This window comes from Rattus norvegicus, chromosome 14 (assembly GCF_021556685.1).
Source record: "Rattus norvegicus strain SHRSP/BbbUtx chromosome 14, alternate assembly SHRSP_T2T, whole genome shotgun sequence".
Lineage (NCBI taxonomy): Eukaryota > Metazoa > Chordata > Mammalia > Rodentia > Muridae > Rattus > Rattus norvegicus.
The window spans coordinates 47,482,409-47,490,510 of record NC_141547.1 but is presented as its reverse complement, the minus strand read 5'-3'; positions in this window follow the sequence as shown (position 1 = coordinate 47,490,510).

Sequence of the window (8,102 nt, the reverse complement as noted above, 5' to 3'; positions counted from 1 at the left end):
TCCTATTGAGAAACTACTGAATTCAACGTGATACATAGATTCAGTTCCTTAAAATGTTGCTATATATTGAAATGCACACTCATACAAGCATGTCCCATTGGGAACTCACTGAATTCGCCAATTTGATTCAATACTTGAAAATTTTTCTTTATCCCGAACAGTCCACTTATTACTATTGCGGCCTACTAGGAACTAACTGAATACACCAATTTACTGAGATTCGGCTCACCAAATTTTGATAAATCTTTAAAAGTACACATATTACAAGAGCCTGCTACTGGGAACTAACTGAATTCACAAAAGAAACAGTGTTTCAGTTCATTAAAACGTTGCTCTATCTTAAATAACTAGCTTATTACATGCGATTATATAGGGAACCTGCAGATTTCACCATGATACTTAGATTCTGTCCCTTAAATGTTTCCATATATTGAAAAGCACACTCATACAAGCATGTCCCATTGGGAACTCACTGAATTCACCAAGAAATTTTGATTCAATTCGTCAAAATTTTTCTATATCCAGAAACCGTCTACTTAATACTATTGCGGCCTACTGGGAACTAACTGAATTCACCAAGTGACTGAGATTCAGCTCACCAAATTTTGATAAATCTTTAAAAGTACACATATTACAAGAGCCTGCTACTGGGAACTGACTGAATTCACAAAGAAACAGTGTTTCAGTTCGTTAAATCGTTGCTCTTTATTGAATAACAAGCTTATTACATGAGAATCCTATTGGGAAACTCCTGAATTCACCATGATACTTAGATTCCGTTCCTTAAAATGTTGCTATATATTGAAAAGCATACTCATACATGCCTGTCCCATGGGGAACTCACTGAACTCGTCTAGAAATTTTGATTGATTTCGTGAAAATTTTTCTATATCCCGAACAGTCCAATTATTACTACTGCGGCCTACTGGGAACTAACTGAATTCACCAAGTGACTGAGATTCAGCTCAACAAATTTTGATAAATCTTTAAAAGTACACATATTGCAAGAGCCTGCTGCTGGGAACTAACTGAATTCAAAATGAAACAGTGTTTCAGTTCGTTAAAACGTTGCTCTATCTTAAATAACAAGCTTATTACATGCGATCCTATTTGGATCCTACAGAACTCACCGGGATACTTACATTCCGTTACTTAAAATGTTGCCATATATTGGAAAGCACCCTCATACAAGCATGTCCAATTGGGAACTCACTGAATTCACCTAGACATTTTGATTCAATTCGTCAAAATTTTTCTATATACCTAGCCGTCCACTTATTACTATTGCGGCCTACTAGGAACTAACTGAATTCACCAAGTGACAGAGATTCAACTCACCAAATGTTGATGAATCTTTAAAAGTATAAATATAGATCCTGCTACTGGGAACTAACTGAATTCACAAAGAAACAGTGTTGCAGTTCGTTAAAGCGTTGCTCTATATTGAATAACAAGCTTATTACATGAGAATCCTATTGGGAAACTACTGAATTCACCATGATACTTAGATTCCGTTCCTTAATATGTTGCTATATATTGAAATCATACTCATACAAGCCTGTCCCATGGGGAACTCACTGAATTCATCCAGAAATTTTGATTCACTTCGTGAAAATTTTTCTATATCCCGAACAGTCCACTTATAACTATTGCGGCTTACTAGGAATTAAATGAATTTCCCAATTACTGAGATTCAGCTCAAGAAATATTGATAAATCTTTAAAAGTACATATATTATAAGAGCCCGCTACTGGGAAGTAACTGAATTCACAAAGAAACAGTGTTTCAGTTCGGTTAAACGTTGCTCTAATTGAAGAACAAGCTTATTACATGCGAATCCTATTGGGAAACTAATGAATTCGCAGGATACTTAGGTTCCGTTCCTTAAAAGGTTGCTATATAATGAAAAGCACCCTCATAGAAGCATGTTCCATTGGGAACTCAGTGAATTCGCGTAGAAATTTTCATTCCATTCGTGACAATTTTTCTATATCCTGAAAAGTCCACTTATTACTACTGCGGCCTATCCGGAACTAACTGAATTCACCAAGTTACTGAGATCGGCTAAGCAAATTTTGATAAATCTTTAAAAGTACACATATTGCAAGAGCCTGCTACTGGGAACTAACTGTATTCAAAATGAAACAGTGTTTCAGTTTGTTAAAACGTTGCCCTATCTTAAATAACAAGCTTATTACATGCGATCCTATTTGGAACCTACAGAACTCACTATGATACTTATTTTCTGTTACTTAAAATGTTGCCATATATTGGAAAGCACCCTCATACAAGCATGTGCCAGTGGGAACTCACTGAATTCACCCAGAAATTTTGATTCAATTCGTCAAAATTTTTCTATAACCCGAGCCGTCCATTTATTACTATTGCGGCCTACTAGGAACTAACTGAATTCACCAAGTTAATGAGATTCAGCTCACCAAATTTTGATAAATTTTTAAAAGTACACATATTACAAGAGCCTGCTACTGGGAACTAACTGAATTCAATAAGAAACAGTGTTTCAGTTCGTTAAAACGTTGCTCTATCTGGAATAAAAAGCTTATTACATGTTAATCCTATTGGGAAACTACTGAATTCAACGGGATACATAGAATAAGTTCCTTAAAATGTTGCTATATATTGAAATGCACACTAATACAAGAATGTCTCATTGGGAACTCACTGAATTCACCTAGAAATTTTGATTCAATTCGTCAAAATTTTCTATATCCCCTGCAGTCCACTTATTACTATTGCTGCCTACTAGGAACTAACTGAGTCACCAAGTTACTGAGATTCGGCTCAGCAAATTTTGATAGATCTTTAAAAGTACACATATTACCAGAGCCTGCTACTGGGAACTAACTGAATTCACAAAGAAACAGTGTTTCAGTTCCTTAAAACTTTGCTCTATCTTGAATAACGAGCTTATTCCTTCTGAATCATATTGGGAAACTACTGAAGTCAACGTGATACATAGATTCAGTTCCTTAAAATGTTGCTATATATTGAAAAGCACACTCATACAAGCATGTCCCATTGGCAACTCACTGAATTCGCCAAATTGATTCAATACTTGAAAATTTTTCTATATCCCGATCAGTGCACTTATTACTATTGCGGCCTACTAGGAAGTAACTGAATTCACCAAGTGACTGAGATTCAGCTCACCAAATTTTGATAAATCTTTAAAAGTACACATATTACAAGAGCCTTCTCCTGGGAACTAACTGAATTCACAAAGAAACAGTGTTGCAGTTTGTTAAAACGTTGCTCTACCTTGAATAACAAGCTTATTACATGAGATTCCTATTGGGAAACTACTGAATTCACCATGATACTTAAATTCCGTTACTTAAAATTTTGCTATATATTGAACTGCACACTCATTCAGGCATGTCCCATTGGGAACTCACTGAATTCGCCAATTTGATTCAATACTTGAAAATTTTTCTATATCCTGAACAGTCCACTTATTACTATTGCGCCCTACTGGGAACTAAATGAATTCACCAATTACTGAGATTCGGCTCAAGAAATATTGATAAATCTTTAAAAGTACATATATTACAAGAGCCCGCTACTGGGAAGTAACTGAATTCACAAAGAAACAGTGTTTCTGTTCGGTTAAACGTTGCTCTATCTTGAATAACAAGCTTATTACATGTTAATCGTATGGGGAAACTACTGAATTCAACGTGATACATAGAATCAGTTCCTTAAAATGTTGCTATATATTGAAATGCACACTAATACAAGCATGTCCCATTGGGACCTAACTGAATTCGCCTATTTGATTCAATACGTGAAAATTTTTCTATATCCCGAATAGTCCACTCATTACTACTGCGGCCTACTGGGAACTAACTGAATTCACTAAGTTACTGAGATTCGACTCAGCAAATTTTGATAAATCTTTAAAAGTACACATATTACAAGAGCCTGCTACTGGGAAAAACTGAGTTCACAAAGAAACAGTGTTTCAGTTCGTTAAAACGTTGTGTTATCTTGAATAACAAGCTTATTACATGAGAATCTTATTGGAAACTACTGAATTCACCATGATACTTAGATTCCGTTACTTAAAATGTTGCTATATATTGTAAAGCACACTAATACAAGAATGTCGCATTGAGAACGCACTGAATTCGCCTAGAAATTTTGATTCCATTTGTAAAAATTTTTCTACATCCCGAACAGTCCACTTATTACTATGCGGCCTACTAGGAATTAACTGAATTCACAAATTTACTGAGATTCGGCACACCAAATTTTGATAAATCCTTAAAAGTACACATTTTACAAGAGCCTGCTACTGGTAAGTAATTGAATTCACAAAGAAACAGTGTTTCAGTTCTTTAAAACGTTGCTCCATCTTAAATAACAAGTATATTACAAACGATCCTATTGGGAACCTAGAGAATTCACCATGATACTTAGATTCCGTTACTTAAAAAGTTGCTAAATATTGAAAAGCACCCTCATACAAGCATGTCCCATTAAGAACTCAATGAATTCACCTAGAAATTTAATTCAATTAGTCACAATTTTTCTATATCCCGAGCAGTCCACTTATTACTATTGCGGCCTACTAGGAACTAAATGAATTCACTAAGTTACTGAGATTCAGCTCACCAAATGTTGATAAATCTTTAAAAGTACACATATTACAAGAGCCTGCTAAGGGGAACTAACTGAATTCACAAAGAAACAGTGTTTCAGTTCTTTAAAACGTTGCTCTTTCTTGAATAACAAGCTTATTACATGAGAATCCTTTGGGAAACTACTGAATTCATCATGATACTTAGATTCCGTTACAGAAAATGTTGCTATATATTAAAAGCATACTCATACAGGCCTGTCCCATTGGGAATTCACCTAGAAATTTTGATTCAATTGGTGAAAAGTTTTCTAAGTCCCGAGTAGTCCACTTATTACTATTGTGGCCTACTAGGAACTAACTGAATTCACCAATTTACTGATATTCGGCTCACCAAATTTTGATAAATCTTTAAAAGTACACATATTACAAGAGCCTGCTACTTGGAACTAACTGAATTCACAAAGAAACAGTGTTTCAGTTCGTTAACACGTTGCTCTATCTTTAAAAACAAGCTTATTCCATGTGAATCCTATTGGGAAAATACTGAATTCAACGTGATACATAGATTCAGTTCCTTAAAATGTTGCTATATATTGAAAAGCACACTCATACAAGCATGTCCCATTGGGAACTCACTGAATTCGCCAATTTGATTCAATACTTGAAAATTTTTCTTTATCCCGAACAGTCCACTTATCACTATTGCGGCCTACTAGGAACTAACTGAATACACCAATTTACTGAGATTCGGCTCACCAAATTTTGATAAATCTTTAAAAGTACACATATTACAAGAGCCTGCTACTGGGAACTAACTGAATTCACAAAAGAAACAGTGTTTCAGTTCGTTAAAACGTTGCTCTATCTTAAATAACTAGCTTATTACATGCGATTATATTGGGAACATGCAGAATTCACCATGATACTTAGATTCTGTCCCTTAAATGTTTCCATATATTGAAAAGCACACTCATACAAGCATGTCCCATTGGGAACTCACTGAATTCACCTAGAAATTTTGATTCAATTCGTCAAAATTTTTCTATATCCAGAAACCGTCTACTTACTACTATTGCGGCCTACTGGGAACTAACTGAATTCACCAAGTGACTGAGATTCAGCTCACCAAATTTTGATAAATCTTTAAAAGTACACATATTACAAGAACCTGCTACAGGGAACTAACTGAATTCACGAAGAAACAGTGTTTCAGTTCTTTAAAACGTTGATCTATCTTGAATAACAAGCTTATTACATGAGAATCCTTTGGGAAACTACTGAATTCATCATGATACTTAGATTCCGTTACAGAAAATGTTGCTATATAATGAAAAGCATACTCATACAGGCCTGTCCCATTGGGAATTCACCTAGAAATTTTGATTCAATTGGTGAAAAGTTTTCTAAATCCCGAGCAGTCCACTTATTACTATGGCGGCCTACTAGGAACTAACTGAATTCACCAATTTACTGATATCGGCTCACCAAATTTTGATAAATCTTTAAAAGTACACATATTACAAGAGCCTGCTACTTGGAACTAACTGAATTCACAAAGAAACAGTGTTTCAGTTCGTTAACACGTTGCTCTATCTGTAAAAACAAGCTTATTCCATGTGAATCCTATTGGGAAACTACTGAATTCAACGTGATACATAGATTCAGTTCCTTAAAATGTTGCTATATATTGAAAAGCACACTCATACAAGCATGTCCCATTGGGAACTCACTGAATTCGCCAATTTGATTCAATACTTGAAAATTTTTCTTTATCCAGAACAGTCCACTTATTACTATTGCGGCCTACTAGGAACTAACTGAATACACCAATTTACTGAGATTCGGCTCACCAAATTTTGATAAATCTTTAAAAGTACACATATTACAAGAGCCTGCTACTGAGAACTAACTGAATTCACAAAAGAAACAGTGTTTCAGTTCGTTAAAACGTTGCTCTATCTTAAATAACTAGCTTATTACATGCGATTATATTGGGAACCTGCAGAATTCACCATGATACTTAGATTCTGTCCCTTAAATGTTTCCATATATTGAAAAGCACACTCATACAAGCATGTCCCATTGGGAACTCACTGAATTCACCAAGAAATTTTGATTCAATTCGTCAAAATTTTTCTATATCCAGAAACCATCTACTTATTACTATTGCGGCCTACTGGGAACTAACTGAATTCACCAAGTGACTGAGATTCAGCTCACCAAATTTTGATAAATCTTTAAAAGTACACATATTACAAGAGCCTGTTACTGGGAACTGACTGAATTCACAAAGAAACAGTGTTTCAGTACGTTAAATCGTTGCTCTTTATTGAATAACAAGCTTATTACATGAGAATCCTATTGGGAAACTCCTGAATTCACCATGATACTTGGATTCCGTTCCTTAAAATGTTGCTATATATTGAAAAGCATACTCATACAAGCCTGTCCCATGGGGAACTCACTGAATTCGTCTAGAAATTATGATTCATTTCGTGAAAATTTTTCTATATCCCGAACAGTCCACTTATTACTATTGCGGCCTACTAGGCATTAAATGAATTAACCAATTACTGATATTTGGCACAAAAATTATTGATAAATCTTTAAAAGTACATATATTACAAGAGCCCACTACTGGGAAGTAACTGAATTCACAAAGAAACAGTGTTTCAGTTCGGTTAAACGTTGCTCTATCTTGAAGAACAAGCTTATTACATGCGAATCCTATTGGGAAACTACCGAATTCGCATGATACTTAGATTCCGTTCCTTAAATGGTTGCTATATATTGAAAAGCACCCTCATGGAAGCATGTCTCATTGGGAACTCACTGAATTCGCGTAGAAATTTTCATTCCATTCGTGAAAATTTTTCTATATTCTGAAAAGTCCACTTATTACTACTGTGGCCTATTCGGAACTAACTGAATTCACCAAGTTACTGATATTCGGCTCAGCAAATTTTTCATAAATCTTTAAAAGTACACATATTGCAAGAGCCCGCTACTGGGAAGTAACTAAATTCAAAATGAAACAGTGTTTCAGTTCGTTAAAACGTTGCTCTATCTTAAATAACAAGCTTATTATATGCGATCCTATTTCGAACCTACAGAACTCACCATGATACTTAGATTCCGTTCCTTAAAATGTTGCTATATATTGAAAAGCATACTCATACAAGCCTGTCCCATGGGGAACTAACTGTATTCGCCAATTTGATTCAATACGTGAAAATTTTTCTACATCCCGAACAGTCCAATTATTACTACTGCGGCCTACTGGGAACTAACTGAATTCACAAAGTTACTGAGATTCAGCTCAACAAATTTTGATAAATCTTTAAAAGTACACATATTGCAAGAGCCTGCTGCTGGGATCTAACTGAATTCAAAATGAAACAGTGTTTCAGTTCGTTAAAACGTTGCTCTATCTTAAATAACAAGCTTATTACATGCGATCCTATTTGGATCCTACAGAACTCACCGTGATACTTACATT